Genomic DNA, 13,070 nt, shown 5'->3' with positions numbered 1-13,070 from the left:
CTAGCCCCGGTATGTATCACTCCTAGCCCCGGTATGTATCACTCCTAGCCCCGGTATGTATCACTCCTAGCCCCGGTATATATCACTCCTAGCCCCGGTATGTATCACTCCTAGCCCCGGTATGTATCACTCCTAGTCCCGGTATGTATCACTCCTAGCCCCGGTATGTATCACTCCTAGCCCCGGTATGTATCACTCCTAGCCCCGGTATGTATCACTCCTAGCCCCGGTATATATCACACTTCTCCCCAGTATATATCACTCCTATCCCCGGTATATATCACACTTCTCCCCAGTATATATCACACTTCTCCCCAGTATATTTCACACTTCTCCCCGGTATATATCACACTTCTCCCCGGTATGTATCACTCCTAGCCCCGGTATATATCACACTTCTCCCCAGTATATATCACACTTCTCCCCAGTATATATCACACTTCTCCCCGGTATATATCACACTTCTCCCCGGTATGTATCACTCCTAGCCCCGGTATATATCACACTTCTCCCCAGTATATATCACACTTCTCCCCGGTATATATCACACTTCTCCCCGGTATGTATCACTCCTAGCCCCGGTATATATCACACTTCTCCCCAGTATATATCACACTTCTCCCCAGTATATATCACACTTCTCCCCGGTATGTATCACTCCTAGCCCCGGTATATATCACTCCTAGCCCCGGTATATATCACAGTTCTCCCCAGTATATATCACACTTCTCCCCAGTATATATCACACTTCTCCCCGGTATATATCACACTTCTCCCCAGTATATATCACTCTTCTCCCCGGTATGTATCACTCCTAGCCCCGGTATGTATCACTCCTAGCCCCGGTATGTATCACTCCTAGCCCCGGTATGTATCACTCCTAGCCCCGGTATCTATCACTCCTAGCCCCGGTATCTATCACTCCTAGCCCCGGTATGTATCACTCCTAGCCCCGGTATGTATCACTCTTCTCCCCGGTATGTATCACTCCTCTCCCCGGTATGTATCACTCTTCTCCCCGGTATGTATCACTCCTAGCCCCGGTATGTATCACTCCTAGCCCCGGTATGTATCACTCCTAGCCCCGGTATGTATCACTCCTAGCCCCGGTATGTATCACTCCTAGCCCCGGTATCTATCACTCCTAGCCCCGGTATGTATCACTCCTAGCCCCGGTATGTATCACTCTTCTCCCCGGTATGTATCACTCTTCTCCCCGGTATGTATCACTCTTCTCCCCGGTATGTATCACTCCTAGCCCCGGTATGTATCACTCCTAGCCCCGGTATGTATCACTCCTAGCCCCGGTATGTATCACTCCTAGCCCCGGTATATATCACTCCTAGCCCTGGTATATATCACTCCTAGCTCCCGGTATATATCACTCCTAGCCCCGGTATATATCACTCCCAGCCCCCGGTATATATCACTCTTCTCCCCGGTATATATCACTCCTAGCCCCCGGTATATATCACACTTCTCCCCAGTATATATCACTCTTCTCCCCGGTATGTATCACTCCTAGCCCCGGTATGTATCACTCCTAGCCCCCGGTATATATCACTCCTAGCCCCGGTATATATCACTCCTAGCCCCGGTATATATCACTCCTAGCCCCCGGTATATATCACTCCTAGCCCCCGGTATATATCACTCCTAGCCTCCGGTATATATCACTCCTAGCCCCCGGTATATATCACTCCTAGCCCCCGGTATATATCACTCCTAGCCCCCGGTATATATCACTCCTAGCCTCCGGTATATATCACTCCTAGCCCCGGTATATATCACTCCTAGCCCCCGGTATATATCACTCCTAGCCCCCGGTATATATCACTCCTAGCCTCGGTATATATCACACTTCTCCCCAGTATATATCACACTTCTCCCCAGTATATATCACACTTCTCCCCAGTATATATCACTCCTAGCCCCGGTATATATCACTCCTAGCCCCGGTATATATCACACTTCTCCCCGGTATATATCACACTTCTCCCCGGTATGTATCACTCTTCTCCCCGGTACATGTGACATCTCCGGTGCAGTTGCCGGTGACATTCTCCAGGCTCCGCCCCCTGCTCGCCCCTCCCACCGCCTCTCCGCCTCCTCCCCTCCAGCCGATCCGCTGAACTCTCCCGGGCCGAGGCTTCCAGGGAGCCGGGGACTGATCGCATCCAGCCGGGCAGGAGAGCCGCCAGCAAGGTAGGTCCGGAGGCCTGTGCCCGCTTGTCTGCCGGGGCCCCGACCCTCCATCCCGTGTGGGAGATCGTGCCCGTCTGGAGGGGGTGGATGTGCGGGAGGGGGGCTCCGGACTGCTCCCCGCCGGGAGGAGAGCCGGGGTGTGCGGGGTCGGTATCCCCGGTGCGCCCCCCCCTGTGTTCCGGGGCGGGGGTCTCTGCAGTAAAACAATGCCGCCCCCTGTAATGTCTCCCCCGAATGTGCCTGACCCCCTCAACGGCATGGCACCGGGTAAATACTGCTCCAGTGTGTCCCAGATTTATAACGGGAGCCTGCACGGGCCCCCACACCCGCAGGGGCCCCTCCTCTCCGGCTCAGGCCTCACATTTCTCTCTCAATTTTTTTCCAATTTTTTTTTTCTAATTTCATTTAAACAGCGCCACCTGCAGGAGCTCCGCGGCAGCGCAGCCCTCCACCGGCCCCAATTACCACAATTCTCAAACTTTAATTCTACCAATTTTTATGTTTTGTTTTTTTTTTATTGTTTTTTTTTTTTGGGGGGGGGGGGAGGGGTTCCTGTATTTGAAATCTTTCCATTATCTCTTTTCTAGCAGTCCAAAAAATCTCATTAAAGATTAATTGATTTAAATTCTTTCCATGAAATATCTTTAGTTTATTTTTAATATTTTTTTTTTTAATGTTTTTTTCTTTAATTCAATTTTTATTTTTATGAAGCCGACCATTTCCATTCCGGCTGTCAGTGCAGAGAGAGGTGTGTGCAGTGCAGGCTGCTTGTGATTTTTTTTTTTTTCTGGCTGTGGAAGGGAAATCTGAAATTTCAATTATTATTATTTTATTTTTTTGCCAAGATGAAGACGAGCTGCTGAACGCTGACATATCCTGATGTAGCCGAAGACCACCGCCGATCGGATCCCGGGCAGCGAGGGGTCGGAGACATTGGAGGTACGGAGCCTTTCATTCTGTTCACAGGGCAACACCCGGAAAATGAAAAATTGAAAATGATTTCATTTCATTTTTTTTTTTTTTTTTAAATATTTTTTGTAAAGTGGAATAGGATTGTGCAGACTATATGTTGTATTTTTTATTGTGAATATTGAATGTTTGCAATAAGTGGTGATATGGATTTCAAAATGTTGACAGATTTTAATATTTTATTTAATTTTTTTTTTATTTTTTTATGCAATTCTCTCTCCTTCATGTGCTGCCAGAAAATCTCTCCTTTCACCTGACCCCGCCTCGGCCATATTGAATTAAGTTTTAATTTATTGATTTGCTCAAAGAATGTGCAGTAGTCGAATTTTATTTTAAACTTTTTTTTGTTTTTTTAGCAATTTTTAATTTTCTTTTTAGGTTTTATTTTGTTATGAGTTTTGGGACCAGTTGATTACCTATTCCTGAGATGCTTGCTGCGTTTGAACGAAGTCCATGTTGGTGCACTAGGGGCTTTTTTTTATGTGGTTTTGGTTGAGATTTTGGATTTTATGGCAATTGATTAGGACTTTATTTGATTTTTTTTTTTTTTTAAGTTGCTGCTTAGTCTGCACGTGGCGTCCGGCCTCTGCTACTATCGGTCAGGATTTGATTGTGATGTGCCACTTTTTGGAAAAAAAAATAAATGTAAAAATTTTTCTGCTGATGAATTTTTTTTCTTCAGTTTAAAAAATAAAATAAAAAATTTCCAATGTTTATCCTTTCCTGCGTCGCTGTCAGCCTCCTGATTGATCGCCCCTCCGGGAGGCCTGACAAGTCAGGACCCGCCATCTGCCATTTTCTACGTTTATTGGTTTGCGTTCAATCAATTTGACCTCGGCGTGACTTTCTCTTGAAATTTAATTGGATAAATTTCTATAGTGTGTGTGTGTGTTTTTTTTTTTTTTTTTGTTTTTTTTCATATTGCATTTTATTTGAAGGTTTTAGTTTTTTTCTTATTCAGATGTTTTGTAAGTTGTTGAATTTTTAGTTATGTTTTATTATAATTATAGTCCCCTGTGTATTCTCATATTTTTGGCTGTGATTTTTATTTTATTTTTATAATTAAAAAAAAATATTTTTATATTTTCTTTTATTAATATCTTTTATCCTTTTGATAACACTTTTACGATTTATGTAAAATAAAAAATAAATATATATTTCGTAGGCCTTTTCCCCCGATCATTTAATACAGTTCAGACTCCTGACAACATATTGTGCAAAATCTTCCGTCCCGCAGAAGCTTTTGACCGCTCTCCAGTGACCACCAGGACCTTTCCAACATAGGGGCTGCCGCTCGGCCGTGAAATCTTTATTACTATCTTTTTATGTCATTTTTAGGCTGAAATTTGTTCAAATATTCTCTGATATAAATACAGTTCAGCAATTGCAGCTTAAAAAATTTCTGGAAGTTGCTTCACTTTGTGCGCTGGAATTCCACGCTGATTTCACGCTAACTTCCTCGCTGGAGTAGGAAAGTTAAAAATCCCACCCCTCCCCCATCCTCTTGAAGAATTTAGGCCTTTTTTCCCACTAAATTTTTTATTTAATTAATTCTCGATTGTTAGACCACTAGGGGCTTCTTTTTTCCTGGAAATGCTTTAACCACTGGGGGCGCTAGTTTCTAGATGTAGTTATCAGACCACTGGGGGCGCCAGGTTCTAGATGTAGTTATTAGACCACTGGGGGCGCTAGTTTCTAGGTGTAGTTATTAGACCACTGGGGGCGCTAGTTTCTAGATGTAGTTATTAGACCACTGGGGGCGCTAGTTTCTAGATGTAGTTATTAGACCACTGGGGGCGCTAGTTTCTAGGTGTAGTTATTAGACCACTGGGGGCGCCAGGTTCTAGATGTAGTTATTAGACCACTGGGGGCGCCAGGTTCTAGATGTAGTTATCAGACCACTGGGGGCGCCAGGTTCTAGATGTAGTTATTAGACCACTGGGGGCGCCAGGTTCTAGATGTAGTTATTAGACCACTGGGGGCGCCAGGTTCTAGGTGTAGTTATTAGACCACTGGGGGCGCCAGGTTCTAGGTGTAGTTATTAGACCACTGGGGGCGCCAGGTTCTAGGTGTAGTTATTAGACCACTGGGGGCGCCAGGTTCTAGATGTAGTTATCAGACCACTGGGGGCGCTAGGTTCTAGATGTAGTTATTAGACCACTGGGGGCGCCAGGTTCTAGATGTAGTTATCAGACCACTGGGGGCGCTAGTTTCTAGATGTAGTTATTAGACCACTGGGGGCGCTAGTTTCTAGATGTAGTTATTAGACCACTGGGGGCGCCAGGTTCTAGATGTAGTTATTAGACCACTGGGGGCCCTAGGTTCTAGGTGTAGTTATTAGACCACTGGGGGCCCTAGGTTCTAGGTGTAGTTATTAGACCACTGGGGGCGCCAGGTTCTAGGTGTAGTTATTAGACCACTGGGGGCGCTAGTTTCTAGATGTAGTTATTAGACCACTGGGGGCGCCAGGTTCTAGGTGTAGTTATTAGACCACTGGGGGCGCCAGGTTCTAGGTGTAGTTATTAGACCACTGGGGGCCCTAGGTTCTAGATGTAGTTATTAGACCACTGGGGGCGCTAGTTTCTAGATGTAGTTATTAGACCACTGGGGGCGCCAGGTTCTAGATGTAGTTATTAGACCACTGGGGGCGCCGTATTAGTTAGTGTTTCCAAGACTTAATATGTATATATTTTTTTACAATTTGTCACATTAAAAGTAGTGCCTTTTCTAGAGTTTGCGCCATGGAGCGGTCGGCAGATAACGGGGAGCAATAGATTGTCCTCCCCTGTCCAGTAGAGGATAACCTCTGTTTCCGTCGGCCTCAGTAGGGGATTTATCATCGGGGGAATTCTGAGGTTCCTTTTTCTTGACCCAGGGCCGACCCTGTTTGGTAGATTTCTGTGCAAAGAAGCGCCCCAAAAAAATCCTTATTTTGCAACTTTTTGAAGCCAGAATTCCAGTGTGCAGGGCCTGATAAAATAGTCCCCCCCCCCCCCTCCAGCCCCCATATTGCATGCAGTGTGACCACTGCTCCATTCAAACCCCCCTCACTGTGATTATTATTATTATTTTGTAGTTCTGCTAAATTTCTACATCATTCATATAAATGAATATTTAATCTGGTAGCTAAATTCTGGTATTTGATCAACTCTGGGGAAAAACATTGAAAAAAGGAAGTTCATTTTTTTTTTTTTATTCGCAATTTATTTATAACACTTTAAGCCACGCCCATTCATGCTAAGCCACACCCCTTGAAGTCTAAGCTGCAAAAAGTGACTGAAGCCAATAAACGTGGCGCAGGATTATCTGTGCCGAATTTTTCCGACTTTAGCTTAGTAAATCTCCCCCAGTAGGTCTGCATTGAAGAGTTTATTTTATTTTTTTTTATCTTCATTTTGCCTCAAAGTTCTGGCGGTGTTGCCCATAGTCACTTTTTTTTTATTTAATATATTATTATTATTATATATTTTTTTTTTTATGCTATAGTTTTGGTATCTTTTGAGCCCTTGGCTTTAGAGGGGTATTCACTATTTGGAAATGTATGGCCTATCGCTAGAATGGGCCATAAATCCCTGACAGGTCCCGTTCACCACTATGGGACTTTTGAAAATAGCAAAATGAGTGCATTTGGCTATTTTTGGAAGTCTCATGGCAGTGGATCGCGGGCAAGCGGCACGCCGCCCCCCACTCCGTTCACCCCTATGGGACCTCTGAAAATGGTTGAGCCGCCGCCCAGTGAACGGATGGAGGCTGGGCGTGCCTCTCTCCACTCTTGGCTCCCGTTTTTTACATTGGGGCGTGTCCCAGAGGTGACGTCATGATACGCCGTAAAACGTCTCAGATGCGCGTAGCCCTTTAAGACATTTTGGGTGATCCCATAGGATGTCCCTGGCGGCAAGTGCTCAGTTTCCCCACAGTGCCCCTGCAGGCGAGATGAGGAATTGCACAGCTCTTATTGAAATCAATGGTCTGTCCATATAATACATGCCTCACTCCTTCTAGCTGATAGATGAGGGGGGTCTCAAACGCGGCCCCTCCATTTACTCACAATTCCCTAATATTATTGGACAGTAGCTTCTGTAAACTAACCCTCCGCGCGCTGGAAAAGCAGAGCCGATGAAACCTGAAGGTGCAGAGCGCCGCGCCGCGCCACCGTCGTGGTTTAGGTCCCCTTTAAATCTGCAGCATTTCAGTTTACGCTGTGGTTTTCCGCCATGGATCTGAAATGCAGAATCGTGAAACCCGCAGCGGCAATACGTGGAAAAAATAAATAAATAAAATTCCGCTGAGATTGAATATGCCCCATGCGGACGTGCGCTAAATGCTCCCGTTCTCGCCCTCGTTTTCGTCCTTGTAGCCGGATCTTGCGCGCCACGTCGGCCGGCCTGGTATTACGTGGATTTAATCCGCGATGAAGTCTTCTCATTGTGTTCACCGGACGAGGATGTTATGGTTGGAGCTTTTCAAGATTAGAACTTCAGTTTATTTTGTGCTTTTTTTTTTTTTTTTTTTTTTTTTTCTCTGCCAAATCCCGGGCGGCTGCTCCCGGGGCCAAGTCGCTCTGTAAAGTTTTATTAATTTTATAAATTAAAATCTTCCCATCGCTGAACACCCCTCCCCCACTTCTACCCATTCACCCCCTGGGAATAATTATTTATTTATTTATTTTTTTTTAATTCTGCATTCTAAAATAAAAATTTAATTTTGTTTTATTCTAAAATTGATTCTCTCCCCCCTCCAGTCGTCCCGCCGGTGCGGCTAAATGCAGACTATAGGGCGGTGAAGTTAAAGGGGGATCCTCACCTTGGACACTAGGGTTCCGCAAAGTGCCGGAGGACGCACCGTGCACGCGCAGCGGCCCTCCATTCATTTCTATGGTGCGCCCGGCTATTTTCGGAAGCCCCATTAAAATGAATGGGAAGCGCACTGCTCTTTTTACTTCTATGGGCCTTACGGAAATTGGAGGGGCCCCCCTCAGGCCCTCTGTGGGCTCCGTTCTAAGGATAGGTGGGACCCCCACACCTAGCGATATGACCCCAATGTCCAAGATGGGACCATTTTTGACCTCATACTTGGGTTTCTGAAGAGCCCGTCCGCAACGATGTAAAATTGTACGGAACGATGCGGGGCATCAAAAATACATGTAGGGTTAACGGCCCAAAAACACACCAGTGACCCGAGATGCAGCAAAAGAACCGCGTGGGATGTAGCTAGGGTTACGGAAGGCCCTTCTGTGGGGTCGGCAGTCTTTTTGCCAGGCTTACCGCGGCGTACACCACGGATCATGGACCTGCGTCCTATAGGCTCGGAGGGTTTGTGTTTCTCCTCTTGCCTGCTTTCTTCTAGAAGCGGCACCACGCTCGCCCATGGGTTGAATCCCGTTCCGTTGAGGTCAGTTGAGCTGAACTGCAGTACCGCACACAACCCGTGGACAGGCGTGGTGCCCTTTTTGGGAGAAAGCGGCCATGTTCTCCTAAACCTGGGTGACCCCCTTTAATCAAAGCAGAAAGTTCTCGAAGGGAGCCCCCATCTTACTATTTATTGAGTGACGGAACAAAAATGTACTTGTGACCCCCCCCCCCCACCAAACCCCAAATCGGGAGGCACTTTAGGGGCCACTTCCTATGTGCACCCTAACCCGGTGCAATCAATATAGGCCATCGGTATCAGATCGGATAGTGCGTTTTTGTTTTTTGTTTTTTTAATTTTTTCATTTTCTTTTTTATGCATTTTTGTGGAGAAATGATCGTTAACTTCAACAAACAAAGACTTTCCAGTTTTGTTGGTCCTAAGAAATTCCAAATCTGAGCGGCAAACTTTGGACTACATTCCTGTCATTTCTGTTCATAACTGTTATTTTATTGGGATTTTTCTGCTTTGTTTTTATTGGAATTCCTTCTGGGTCAGAAACATTTCTAAATGATTAGATTGAAGATCGTCGGCTCCTCCGGTAACGAGGAGACCAGGACAGTTTTACAACTTTCTCGAGAATTCCTTAAAGGGGTTGTGCAAGAATGGGGGTGGGGAGGGAGGTCGGCAAAGCACTCGCTAGTCCAGAGGAAATCAAAAAAATAAAAAAATCTGATTCTACAGAATAACATTAATAAATTCTGATCCAGTTTCTGCGACCGACAGACGTGGGGTGTTTTAACATAAAGCAATGTTCAAAAACGGCCAAAAGGTATAAACAGTATAAAAAAATATATATATATATATAAAAACACACATGTTTTCCTGGATACAAAAATGATCATTATAGAGTCATTTTACACAAATTTTCAGGCGTTCTAGAGACCTGTGAGAAGTTTTGATCAGTCCAGGCGCGGAGAATACCATCGAAGTCCGTGTGAGCCCTTCAGCCGCTAGAAGAGCCACCAGTCCAATCTTCTCAATGACCTTTCAAAAAGTTTACGCTTCAAAATTTAGAAGTAAAATGTAAATTTTTGAAACATTTAATGGTAGAATTTGCAGCTTATTTTGGGGCTAGAACCAGGCTTTTTTTTTTTTTTTTTTTTAGGCTCCCATGGTGACCTAGGCCAAGTAAGGCTCGGGTGAAGGCGTACGTCACCGATGAGGTCAGAAATACCAATCCTGTTGGTAACAGTCCATTTATTCATTACTATAGTCTTTAACGTTTTTTGAGGTTTTTGTCAACTTTTATTTTTTTAAAGTTCTGTCTAATGACCGGTCAGTTCTCTCCAGTGGTCACATAAAGCTCAATTTTGGCCTTATTTTTTTGTAAATTGTATTTATACTATATACGATATATATATATATTTTTTTTAATGTTAGTTATTTTTGGCAACTTTTTCCCCATTAGTGGCCATTTTTCACCAAACTGTTCTGTGAACCCTTTTGAGTGGCTTCTCTATGGTAGTTGAAAAACACCTTTAAAAAAACACATTGAAATAAATAAAAAAAAATGCAAAAACAGCACAAAAGAACAATTTGAAAAACGAAAAAATGCAAACAAAAACCTGTGTGTGAGGGAAGCCTTGAAGGGGTTGTCCGACCCCCAACACCAATTTGTAACCAGGATCCAGCAGCGATTCGCAGTGTGATGTAAAGCCCCTAGTCAGACGCGCTTCTGCAGCCATTCACTGGCCTCAGCTGTGACACTTGGGGAGAGACACGAGGTAGAAATTGACAAAAAGTAGTTCAGACTGCGCAGAATTTTTGAAAAATGCTAACCTATTGCAGTTCTGATCTGGAAGTTGACCCATTGCGTCTGCCGGTTCTTCTCCTCCTCGCTCTTGGGCGACTCGGAACAGTTAGAGGCCAAAAATAGATGCCGTCGAGTGCAATGCGGGGGCGTCTCAGAGGCTTCATTGTGCCGCACTCTCTGGATTAATGTACAAAATTGTCATGGAAAATAAAAATGTTAAATTTGGAATATGTGTAAACTTGGCCGCAGCCCAAGACGCTCGAACATGTTCTCCACGAGCTGCTAAGCCTCCCCTGGTCCCTGCATGGAAGCGAAACCGGATCTGCTCGAGAAATCCCAGATTATATTGGCTCTTAGATCATTGATGGATCGGAGGTGTTTATGGCGGGCCTTGGTCACACGGGTGCGGGCGCTTAAGAGGATGGGCGTAAAAAACATCTGTAACCATCACTTCAGTCCAGCACCTTTGTGATATCTTACCTCTTTCTCTTTTCCGTCCAATTTTGGTGGTGGTGTGAACGCAGCCAAAACTTTTTGACTTTATTTTTTATATATATATATATTTTTTTGGCAGTACTCTGCAATTTAATATCAAATAGAAAATATTAGACTCTTCTAGCACAAAGGGTTAATACTCCTGAACGGTAGGGCTAGCCTCCGTTTACAGAAAAGGTTATCTGCAAGGTAATCTTATTATTATAGTAGCAGTTTTTTGTTTTTTGTCTTTATTTTTTTTCCTAGTTGATTTTTAGTTTATTTTTTGGTCTTACGGTGGATATGTTTTCCAGGCCGCCAGGTAATTCTGTATTTTCTTGCCGCCGCAGACTGATTGGAACATAGCTTGACCCTGTCACAGACAATTATATTTCTAATTTTATGCTGGGGGGAGGGGATTACTTGTGAAGACGAACTGATCTTCTGGCCCTTTAATCACGGCGTCGAGGATTGTGGGGAATAACTTGGAAATTCATTTATGCAGTTGTGCGTTCTGCCGCAGCGCAAAGCATGGCAACCGCACGAGATCCAGTTACTGCGGGACTGCAAGGGCTCGTCCAGTTCGTTATTTTTTTAATATATTATTATTTTTTTGGTTAAAATTAGCCTGAAAATATAATAAAATAATAAAACAAGTCCTAATCGCCTGCCGGTTTCTGTTTCCCCGTTTTCCAATATGTAGAAAATGAGTACTCGGCCAATGGCGGACGGCTGGATGGTCATGTTGCGCGCGTCGCAGGAGTCCAGGAGGCGGGGGGGACTGTAGAAGAGGGGCGGGGCTTAGTATTGGAGGTGAAACATTCGGACCTGCTATGGTTGAAAAGGCTTTCTGAGAGGGATCGTGCTATGATGATGTCATCGGGTGGTGTCATCACAATGATGTCATCAAGAAGCGGGTTGTTGAAACCTTTTCTGAATTCATTACCTGAGCCTCGGCCTTGGGCTACCCCGCTGCTCCGTTCAAATCGGGGGCACAGGACCCCCCAGCGTTCGGACATTTATCACCCATCCACAGGATTGGCGTTCCTCTTGGGACCCCTTGGGGATCGTTCAGTGTGAATTGAGCCGTTTTATTATTTCCTTCCGAAGTCTGATTTCGACAGGTTTGATTTATCTTCCCTGACCCCGGGGAGGCTCACCCAGTAATGGGCGGCATCCCTGTGGCCCTTTCCCACTCCTCGTCCATCTGTGCGCAGGATAGCAGAGCGGAAACTGTTATAATATCGTAGTCGGACCCCTGGGGTCAAATTGGCCCCTTTGTGGGCTTTTCCCATAGTAATCTGACTCCTTCTTCTTCTCTTTTTGAGGAGAGGAGTCCCATTTTCCCCGTGGAAACCACAAGGCACGCGAACGCAAAGGGTTTTTTCGATTGTTTAATACTGATGACCTATCCTAACAGGTCTCGTATTAATGGCTTATACTGCGGATAGACCATCAGTGTTAAACACTCGGCAACCCCTTTAGGCTGAGTTCACACAAATGTTTTTTTTTGCGAGTGTACGGGCCGTTTTTTTGTGTTCCGTATAGGGAACCATTCATTTCAATGGTTCTGCAAAAAAAACGGAATGTGTTCCGTATGCATTCCGTTTCCGTTTTTCCGTTCCGTTGAAAGATAGAACATGTCCTATATTTGGCCGCAAATCACGTTCCGTGGCTCCAAGTCAATGGGTCCGCAAAAAAAAACGGAACACATACGGAAATGCATCCATATGTCTTCCGTATCCGTTCCGTTTTTGCTGAACCATCTATTGAAAATGTTACGCCCAGCCCAATTTTTTTTAATGTAATTACTGTATACTGTATATGCCATACGGAAAAACGGAACGGAGAAACAGAAACGCAACGGAAACAATAAACGGAACACTGAAAAAGCCATATGTTCGTGTGAACTAGGCCTTAGGCCTCTTTCACACGACCGTTTTTTCCCCCCGTTTACGGGCCGTTTTTTGCGTTCCGTATACGGAACCATTGATTTCAATGGTTCCGCTAAAAAAACGGAATGTACTCCGTATGCATTCAGTTTCCGTTTTTCCGTTCTGTTAAAAGATAGAACATGTCCTATTATTGCCCGCAAATCACGTTCCGTGGCTCCATTCAAGTCAATGGGTCCGCAAAAAAACGGAACACATACGGAAATGCATCCATATGTCTTCTGTATCCGTTCCGTTTTTTGCGGAACCATCTATTGAAAATGTTACGCCCAGCCCAATTTTTTTAAATGTAATTACTGTATATG

General features: G+C 44.8%; 1 protein-coding gene across 4 annotated transcripts in view; it reads left to right on the top strand.

The window, feature by feature from the left end:
* The first annotated feature begins 2,077 nt into the window (after positions 1-2,077).
* Positions 2,078-13,070, top strand: part of ZNF618 (zinc finger protein 618) — a 67,645-nt gene continuing 56,652 nt past the window's right edge. For all 4 annotated transcript variants that reach the window (XM_040405356.1, XM_040405355.1, XM_040405354.1 and 1 more), the window contains exons 1-2: positions 2,078-2,205; positions 3,051-3,144. The gene's annotated coding sequence lies outside the window, so the exon portion shown is untranslated. The remainder of the gene's footprint in view (positions 2,206-3,050; positions 3,145-13,070) is intronic.

Source organism: Bufo bufo, chromosome 8 (assembly GCF_905171765.1).
Source record: "Bufo bufo chromosome 8, aBufBuf1.1, whole genome shotgun sequence".
NCBI classification, from domain to species: domain Eukaryota; kingdom Metazoa; phylum Chordata; class Amphibia; order Anura; family Bufonidae; genus Bufo; species Bufo bufo.
The sequence above is the reverse complement of the archived record's forward strand: the minus strand, read 5'-3'. Positions and strand labels throughout refer to the sequence as shown.